This window comes from Macaca nemestrina, chromosome 17 (genome assembly GCF_043159975.1).
Source record: "Macaca nemestrina isolate mMacNem1 chromosome 17, mMacNem.hap1, whole genome shotgun sequence".
Classification (NCBI taxonomy): Eukaryota; Metazoa; Chordata; class Mammalia; order Primates; family Cercopithecidae; genus Macaca; species Macaca nemestrina.
The window spans coordinates 21,284,082-21,294,352 of record NC_092141.1 but is presented as its reverse complement, the minus strand read 5'-3'; the positions used below and the strand labels follow the sequence as shown (position 1 = coordinate 21,294,352).

At 46.0% G+C, this 10,271-nt stretch overlaps 1 long non-coding RNA gene across 1 annotated transcript; it reads right to left on the bottom strand.

The window, feature by feature from the left end:
* Positions 1-7,365: 7,365 nt before the first annotated feature.
* On the bottom strand, positions 7,366-9,879 carry LOC139359323 (uncharacterized). Its single transcript, XR_011615253.1, has 4 exons — positions 9,581-9,879; positions 8,551-8,760; positions 7,863-7,996; positions 7,366-7,526 (listed from the first exon to the last, which is right to left on the bottom strand). It is a non-coding gene; the product is annotated as an uncharacterized lncRNA (long non-coding RNA).
* Positions 9,880-10,271: the final 392 nt, after the last annotated feature.

Genomic DNA, 10,271 nt, shown 5'->3' with positions numbered 1-10,271 from the left:
TCAATGCTGGGACTCAAGTTACAGTTATACCTGGGATAAACACTGCAATGCCTGTAATCCTGGCAAAGTAACTATAGAGGAAAAATAGGCATGCTTTATTTTAACTGTAGCTTTGCCCAAATTTCACATAGGCATAATACTCATTGCCCTAAAATATGCTCAAACACAATGAATAATAAATATGATTCAATTAAGTCTTTGGCACTTATAAATTGGCTTGGATCTTTTAGGTCCCCAGTGAAAATAGCTAATATGACTATGACTATGAGACAAATTGGACCTTGTGGATCCCCAGTTAAAATAGTTCATATGACTCTGTGAGTTATAGCCAGATGTGTTAGTCTGCAAGGGCTACCAGAGCCTGGGTGACTTTAATAATCAGAATGTATTTCCTCGCTGTTCTGGAGGCTGGAATTCCAAGACTGAGGTGTGGGGGATTTGGTTTCTCTGAGGCCTCTCTCCTGACCTGAGATGACCCTTCCTATGAGCACACCCAGCACTGAGGTCTCTATGTCTCCAGATTTCTTCTTTTATAGCGACACCTGTCATGTTGGATTAGGGCCCACCTTAATGGTCTCACTTAAACTTAATCACACCCTTTAAAGCCTGTATCTGTAAATATGGGCACATTCTGAGGTACTGGGGGTAAGGGCTTCAATATGTAATTTTGGGAGAGACACAATTCAGATGTACAGGACCTTCAAGTTTAAAACTTAATATGTAAAACCTTGTTAATAAAAGGGTGATTCTCTCCACTGCTTCTCCATTTGACAGCTCAATCTTGCCTGTGCTTAAGCCTGGAAGAAATAAATGGTGCTTCATGGTGGATTACTACAACCTTAACATTGTAATCCTTTCATTAAGGCCCCTATACCCAATAGCCAGTATTAAAAAATTTACTGACCCCTTCCAATCAACAACTGGTAAAGATTTTGCTATTATAGATTCAGTTATCATGTTCTGTTCAGTGCCTACTTCAATAGCCTCTCTGCCCTAATTCACCTTCACCTGCAATGGGACACAGTACTTCTTTTCTAGGCTACCCATGGGGTACCCCAACAGCATTGCCACCACATACAGTCTTCATAGAGTGCTTAAGTACACCCAGCTTTCTCCAGGAGCTCAGGTTAACCCAGACACTCATCCGAGACAGCATTGCCCTGGAGCTCATAGCTGGAGATGACCTCCCCCAGGGAGTTTGATCTCTACAGGGAAATCAAACTCAGGGAAAACTTTGATCTCTACAAACCATGACATGTAGAGAGGCTCACACATCTGATTCAACAGTCCCTGATCCAGTGGTCCATGGACACATTTGCCCACAAGGAATAACCTAGAATCTCTCTCTGGTGGGGGTCAGGGGCTGAGTAGAACTTAGTTTTTAATCATTAGACATAGGCAAGGTGTTTAAGTTACTGCACTTTCAAGCAGTATGGCCCTCACTCAAAGTGAGGTAAATATTGCTGCAAAGGAGCAACAGCTGCATTGTTGGAGTTTTGCTTTTGAGGGCTGTGTGTGTGTGTGCGCACGCGTGCATTGATTTCTTTCACAAAATACATTTTCAAATATTTCCTTACTCCAATCGACATTGCCCCTTCCTTTTAAATAAAGTTTTTGAAAACTAATAAGCCTATTTTTTAATTTACATTTTTTATTTACATTTCCTTACAAACTGTTTGCTATTAGTCTACAGTGAAAAGTCAACACTTTATAAAATAAGATTAGCATTTAAAAGCTTGTCAATTCTAATACTTTGAAAGGCTATACCCATTTTCAGAAAGTCTGGGCTATTCAAAATATTTTACAAAATTCTGAAACTTTGAAAATTTGCAAGATTTGGGGACAGCAAGATGAGGTGTTTTCTCTAACAGCCAGTTTTGTTCACTGTATTATGAAATAAGTACTTTTTAAATTAACAGCTTGAATTCCAAATTATATTTTTGAAAATCAATAATGATTTTTGTAAAAATAGAAAGTCTGCTGTACCTTTATCTTAAAATTCATTTCTTATCTATTTTCTAGATTTGATGTTTTGCCATTTTAAAGGATACTAGACAAGAGGATCTCAATTTGGATCATTATCTTGGGCTCCTAATATCCTAATATAATTTTAAATCATCCCAAACAATGCATTATTACCATATATATCAACAATTCCCAAACTGCTATAAGCTATGTATACTACTGATATTTTTCAGCTAAAATATACTTATAAATACATAAAAATATAAAAATATTTTTAACTATGTGTTGTTATGCAATAATGCACTTTTCAAAAAGAAACGATATACCAGTCTCAAGAATACCTGGAAGCTGCACGAAAATTCTTGATTCCTTTTAAATATAGTGACAGAAAAAGATATAAATCTAACAATTGGCTGTTTTTATTGTATAAAGTTTTTTCTATAAGTACATGTGAATTAAGTATTTGTTATTCCACCTTTCCCATGTCACCGATGCTGTGTGCCCATGGCACGGCTATTCTAACACTGCAGCTGCGGGGCTGAGGGTGGCAGACCGGGCACTTGCACTGAGCTGCATTCGTCACACAGTTGGACCAGCCCTGAGCCGGGGGCGGAAGTATCCTGACGTGAAAAGCTGTTTGCCGAGTACAATGACCACACGTTTCGTCTATTTTGAATCCACCATCAGAACAAAATCTACACTCTCGACAGATGAGACAGGCAGATATGATCTTTGAACATGAGTGAGAAAGACGTTCACACAGAATCCCATCCTCCCTCACGTGACTGGAGGATTAAAATGGCAGTGGAGGAGTGGATGTTCAGCTCAGGGGTAGATCAGTGTCACTGTCACAGCTATTTTAGGACCTGAAATATTTATAAGAGCCTATTCCAAACCCTAATAATACATATATAATGAACTCAGAACTGTACACAAAGGGAAACAAAAAACCACTCTGACAGTGTCCAGGTCCCTCATCAACTCCCCAGAAGTCAAGGAGGTCAAGGCTGGTCTCAAACTCCTGGGCTCAAGCCATCCGCCCACCTCGGCCTCCCAAAGCTCTGGGATTATGGGCATAAGCCACCACACACGGCCTAGTAAGTTCTTTCGATATGTTTGGAATGAATATGTTTCCAGGATAAAAGCTTACAATGACATCTTTCTTACTTGTAAGATACCTGAAGAGCAGAGAGAGGGTCCCCAGGCTGGCTAAGCATCCGGAACACTGGGGGAGCTTTAAAAACACAGATATAAATGATTGTGCCTCACCCCTTACTTACTGAGTCACAATCCCAGGGATGGAAGCGCCCAGAGAGCTGTCTTTTCAGAACTTCTCCAGCTCTCCAGGTGGTGCTGACAGTCAGGCAGATTTAGAGCCAGTGCTGCAGGCAGCCCGTCCCAGACCTCGGGAGCAGGGGAGTCACCCAGGGCTAGGTCAGACTGAGGGTTCTGGTGCACCAGGGGTGGGGAGGGGCTTGAGAGTTGGCCTTTCCAACAAGCTTCCCAGAGAGGCTGGTTTGCTGATCCTCAGACCAGGCTTTGAGGGTGCACAGCACTCTTCCTCTAGGTGTGTGTCCACATACCTGGCACCTTTGTTGTTGCATTGCCCCAGGCATGAAGTGCAGGGTGCCCCCTCTATGCCTTCAGCCTCACTCTCTCCTCTGCTGACCCCCAAATTGCTGGGGCTTGGACTTGCCTTTATAAAGGGAGCTCTCAGCTCAGGGATGGGCCCTCCCCACTGGCCCCCTCTTCCCAAGGCCCAACATCAGCAGGAGCTGCTAGAGCAATTCATTCTGGGGAGTCTATGTGGTGTGAAAGGCTTAGGGAAACCATTCTGTTTATTGTCAAGGGCCAGGAAGCAAAGCCTGGAAACAAAGTCTGGTATTGCTCGACCCAGTGGTGATGAGTGACAAGATAGGGCCGGGTGCGGAGGAGACTCCCACACACAGCAGGACCGAGTGAGCGCCAATTCTTCCTTCAAACACTGGCACCAAGGAGAGACCGCAGTCCATTCCCATAAAGGCAGTGGACAAATGGAAGCATCGCTTGGTGTGCCAGCTCCTTTGGGGCAGGAGAACAAGAGGTGACTTGAAGCGGGGTCGGGAGCCCCGTCCCAAGCACAGTGGATGTTGAAAGGGGTCCCAGGCTCCCCAGGTCCTGGGCTTCTCTTGATTCTCAATGTTAAGCTTGTTGATTGAATATAGTTGCTTAATGCGGACCCCAAGGCAAGGAAAAGACACAGGCCAAGAACCGGGGGCTTCAGTCAGCTCTGAAAAGTCAGGAAGAGCATTTCTAACATCCAAATGCAAATATCTGCCACCCCAGGCTGCTCCCATCTGGAAACTGCACTGCAGGGCACAGCAGGTCGCAGGTTTGCCTCCACCACCCAGCTCCCGCCTCCCTCACTGTGCGGGATGAGAGGTCCACACACCCATTCCTTCTCACCTTTGAAATGGAAGTGGTGGCTGCAGCCTGGGAGCTGAGGCAGTCCTGAGCAGGTGAGACCACCAACAGGGGCCTTGGGTGCCTGCCAGCCACAGGCTGAGCCATCCAGACTGTGCACAGCCATGCCTCAGCCACCAGGATTTCCTTCCTTGGAACTGGGCCTTCCATCCAGAGAGGCTTGCAGCAAAGAGCAGAAATGGGTTTTTTCAGCCGGGAGTGGTGGCTCACGCCCGTAATCCCAGTACTTTGGGAGGCTGAGGCAGGCAGATCACGAGATCAGGAGATCCAGACCATACTGGCTAACACGGTGAAACCTCGTCTCTATAAAAATACAAAATATTAGCCAGGTGTGGTGGTGGGAGAATGTAGTCTCAGCTACTCAGGGGGCTGAGGCAGGAGTATGGTGTGAACCCGGGAGATGGAGCTTGCAGTGAGCCGAGATAGCGCCACTGCACTCCAGCCTGGGTGACGAGCGAGACTCTGTCTCAAAAAAAAAAAAAAAAAAAAAAGAAGTGGGCTTTCTCTCTGCTGGTGTAGGAAAGCCATGGCAGGAAGGCGGTACCAACAACGCACAACTGCCTGTCCCATGTGGGGTCCCAGACCTCCTGCCTCCCAGATTTCCTGCCCCTTTCCTTTGTAAGTGTGCTCTTTAATTAAGTGTCATCTTTTTAATTGTGTCCAAATGTTCACACGGTCTCAAGTGATGTTGGAGCCACAGCCTGGGGCCAATGCAGGTCCTTCCTCTGGAGCAAAGGGTCTTTGTCACAGTATTTCTCTAAAGCATATCCATCCTGAGTGACACTTATTTTAGAAACAGTTACAATTGGTGAAGCAAGGGTTGAACATTAGAAAATGTCTCTGGATTTCAAAGAAGTTGACCACTATCTATAGGGAACTAGGGATGAGTAACTGCTCTTTAAGTAAATGAGGACAGGCCAGGCAGAGTGGCTCATGCCTGTAACTCCAACACTTCGGAAGGCTGAGGTGGGTGGATCACTTGAGGTCAAGAGTTTGAGACCAGCCTGGCCAACGTGGCAAAACCCCACCTCTACTAAAAATACAAAAATTAGCTGGGCATGGTGGTGCGCACCTGTAATCCCAGCTACTCAGGAGGCTGAGGCAGGAGAATTGCTTGAACCCAGGAGATGAAGGTTGCAGTGAGCTGAGATTATGCCACTGTGCTCCAGCCTGGGCGACAAAGCAAGATTCCATCTCAAACAAAAGTAAATGAGGACAAAATCCCAAAGGCTAGAGCCACCGCCCAGAGCACGCTCAGGATTGAAGTGCCCCTGTGGTTCCCCTCCCACCTGAATGCTCTATTTTAAAATGAAGGTCCAGGACAAGGGGAGAGCATGTCATTACTAAGGCTCAGTGTTAAATAGAGACACTCTTCCACTGATGACAGCCACAATGGGCCACCTGAGCTTTCTTTGCTTTTCCCTGCCATCTGCGTGGTCTTCCACTGCACTTGAACAAGGAGTCCTGAGGGTCCGAGTAACTTGCAGGGATTGCTGTGCTGCCAGGAGGGGGTGAAAGAAGAGACAAGAGCAGCCGACTCCGCTAAAAAGCAAGCCAGGAGAGGGTGGGTATTTAGGAAGCGGGGATTTTTAATTTCAGTAAATTCTGTAATTAAGGAAAAGGGGTGGTGGTGGTGGGGCTCAGGACTGGGTGCTCTGACACTGCCCCTAACGGCAATCACAGTGCTGGCTTTGCTCCTGTGCTGCCATCCCTCCTCCCTCTCAGCAATAGGAAGAAGACGTGTGCTTTTGATGCATGTGGTGCAGCAGGCCTGGGATGCCACATTTCACACAAGCTTCAGGTAACCCCAGTGCTGCTGGTCCATAGACCACGCTGTGAGTAGCAAGGTCACAAACTCCCCTGAAGGAGGGAAGTAGCTGGGCTGGGTTTCTGAGAGACCCTATTACGACTGGAATACTTTGGACCTCCCTTCTTGAGAACCCACAACAGCTGCTGGGTGTGCTGAAGCCATATTCACCCCACCACAAAGACGAAGGTCAGCACCTTTCTCCACACAATGGTATAAGCTTTTGTTTTTATATAAAACCTCAACAGATGAATGAGGCCACTATCAATGATTCCAGAAAGAAAGGCTAAAATAGCAACTATTTTTTTTGACAGAGTCTTGCTCTGTCACCCAGGCTGGAGTGCAGTGGCTCGATCTCCACTCACTGCAACTTCTGACTCCCGGGTTCAAGCAATCTGCTTGCCTCAGCCTCCGGATTAGCTGGGACTACACATACACGCCACGCCTGGCTAATTTTTATACTTTCAGTAGAGACAGGGTTTCACCATGTTGGCCAGGCTGGTCTTGAACTCCTGACCTGAAGTGATCCACCTGTCTTTGCCTCCCAAAGTGCTGGGATTACAGATGTGAGCCACGATACCCGGCCCACAAATACCAACTATTCTTTAAACAAAAAATTATTATGTTGGAGGCACAGTGGCTCATGCTATAATTTCAATACCTTGGGAGGCCAAGGCAGGCAAATTGCTTGAGCCCTGGAGTTGGAGACCAGCCTGGGCAACATGGCGAAACCCTAACTCTACAAAAAGTTTTTTAAAAATTAGCTGGGCATAGTGGCATTCATCTAGTCCCAGCTACTCAGGAAGCTGAGGTGGGAGGATTGCTTGAGCCTGGGAGGTTGAGGTTGCAGTGAGCTGTGATGGCACCACTGCACTCCAGCCTGGGTGACAGAGTGAGACCCTGTCTCAAAAAATATATATATATACACACACACACACACAAATATATATACACACACATATATATGTACACATACACACACACACACACACACTTTGGGAGAGATGTCCCTCATAATTAAACTAGGTTAACACAGATGATTTTATTTAACAGCTGAAATGGTTCTGTTACCTGGGAGCTTGTTTTATATTTAGTTGATCTTGGAGGATCCATCATTAGTCCCCCTAGAAGTGCCCACAGTGACGTGTTCCATGAGTGCTTGATGGAAAACCATACATTTCTAACGCTCTGGTGGCAGGCAGCAGTTATGCGATGGCATGAGGAAAATCCATTTAGTAGAGTTGTCCAAAAGTGCAATGGCCTGGCTCGGTAAGCTGTAAATTATCTGTCCCTGTGAGGGGTAGAAAGTGAGGATGGAGAAGGAAGGAATATGCCAGAGAGGGGTTGAACCAGACGGGCTTCTTCCAGCTGTCAGCTTCATGACTACAGGTACTGTCCACGTCTCCAGGATCCACCTAGGATGCCTCTGATAATGTAACCATGTACCCCCACTTTTCTTGGGCAGTTTATTCCAACAAGTGAGCTGTGGTGCAGGCATTGGACCATGCAGTATCTGTTTGACTTTCAGGGGCTTAGGTCAGCTTGGTGGAGTTCTCTGGGTCCCTCTAGAGAAATATCCAACCCAGCGATGGCCTGCAGGGTCCTGCCCCACCCCTAAAGCACTTACATTCACACAAAATCCTGGAGCTGAATGTTCTCAGCAGGCTTTTTCCTCATAGCCAAAAGCCAGAAACAAATCCAGATGTTCTTCAAGGAGCAAATGGCAAAACACTTGGGGTCATTGTGGAAATGGAGGGAAGCCTTTGCAGAGATGTATAGGAAGAATGAACAGGACTCGGTAATGGATTGTTTATGATGTGGGGGGATACAGGTTGAAGAAACTCTTCTAGAGTCTGGAATGGGGTCCCTAGGTGAGCCGTCACACCATTTATTTAGACAGTAAGTCTGGGTCACAGCCAAGTCAAGGAAGGTGACCTAGACTATAGAGCGGGATCAGTTTTAATATGTAATGTCAAAGAGGCATTTCAGTCTGGAAATCAGCTAGGCAGTTGTGCATATAATTCTGAGTGGAGATAAAATCTGGAGGTTGTAAGAATAGAGTTAATAATTAATGCATTAAAAATCAATTTGGTCACCCAGAGGGCTTGGGGTTCTTTTTTTCCCAGCATACCAATAAAAGAATAACAGAGTTCGGGGTGAGTTATGACGCACTTCAGATTTTAAATCCCAAGCAGGGGTTGTGAGCGCACTGGCAAAAATTGGGGAGGAGCATTCAGAAAGGTAGGACGTTCCAGAAGGAGAAGCATCAGTGTCAGAAGCCAGGAGCAAGATGGAAACAAAAGGGAGCCACTTACCTGGACTGCTCCTTGGACGTGGTAAATGGAAAGTGGCCATTAGATTTTCCATCATGGAACTGTCCAAAGACAAAAGTACAACAGATTTAGTTTAAATATCGTAATTGGCTTTATTCGCTATTCTAGAATCAGGCAACACTTCATTCCGTAAAACAGACTGAGCGTTCCTCCCAGCAGAGCGGGGGAGATGGGCTTCATGGATAGAAAAGGCTGAAGCAGAAACAGAGAATAAAACACGGATTGGTTGCAAAGTTACTTTCCATGTAAACATTAAAGCAGACGGGAGGGACTGCTTATCATGCTGGCTTAACCTGGCCTGTTGGGGATTTGCCTGTTATCTCTCTGTGTCCTGACTTCTCAGAAAGTCAATCAACAACTTAGTTTTGGTTTGGAAAGATGGAACTTTAGCGCGAGGAACTCCATTCCAGTCTAGTCTTGTTACTGAACTCAACCTGAGTCGGCTTGCCCCGTGTGGTAAAACCAAACACACACACTGAGGTTTGCAGCAGGAGAAAGGAGGGTGTTAACTTACAGGACACCAAGCAAGGAGAATGGGGCAGCTTGCACTTCAGACCCAATCTCCTGGATGGTTTACAGGCAAGGGATTTTAAAGGCAGGGGAACATTTCAGGAAAGCAGAGGTTACAGGGAGACCATAAATCAATACAGAGGGTATACCTTGGTTTGGACCAAAAAGGTGGAAGCTCTTGAAGCAAGGGACTTACAGGTCATAGGTGGCTTCAGGATTCTTTGATTGCAATTGGTTAAGGAAGGCAGGCTTTGCCTAAAACCTTGGGGTCAGCAGAAAGGAATGTTAAGGTCTGGCCTATGGGCCTGACTCTCTCCAGGCCCCTGAGGAAGAAATTTAGAACAAAGAGCAGCTGTCAGAGTGCAGCCCTCAGCTCCAGGTCACCTGAGGTCTCTGTGATGATGGTCAGTATTTTCCATCTGAAGTGGGTCTGGGTTTCTGAAAAGCCATTCAGGGACATATGCTAAGATGTAACCTTTAGTTTCAATAGGGGACCAAACACCTTGTGGCTCTGACTTGCTTGAGTGGCTATTACTTGAAGCTATGATTCCCTTCTTGCTTGTCAGGTGGCTCATTTACTTCTCAAGGCCAGCTAGGTGCCTGAATTTCCCTTGAAGGAAATCAAGATTTTCCTTTGTGTCCACGCTTGGAGGAGGCCCAGCAGGCCTCTAATAGGGGTCCCTGCTCCATCTCAGTCTGTTGGGCCTAGTGCAGAAGCTCAGTCCAAACCAATGGCCTCCTGTAAATGTATCTTACAGAAGTCAGCAGTGTCCACAGCAAGGGAGAGTTTCTTGAGCAACCTGCTGGGAAATGTAAGAGTGAAATATGGAGGGAATGTCAGGTGAAAACATTGAAAAGATGAATACTGACAATTATTTACAGAGGGCTAACTCTGAAGTGGTTCCAAGAAACTGGGATCTTGAAAAGCAGGTAGTGGAGGGGAAAAATGGCTTCCCCTTCCCGTTCTAGATTCTTTGGCTGGGCTAGGAATTAAATTGACATAAGACAGGCTAATAGGAGAAAAACCATTTTAATTACGTCTGTATGCACAGGAATCCCACAAAGTATAGACCAGGAGAAGGGCCAGATGAATGAAGCTTAGATAGTGTCCTGAGTTACAGAAAGGAACAGGGGCTTGGGGCTTCTTGGGGATGGGCACAAGTTCTGGGAAGGTGAGGGGAGGCAATGTCTGG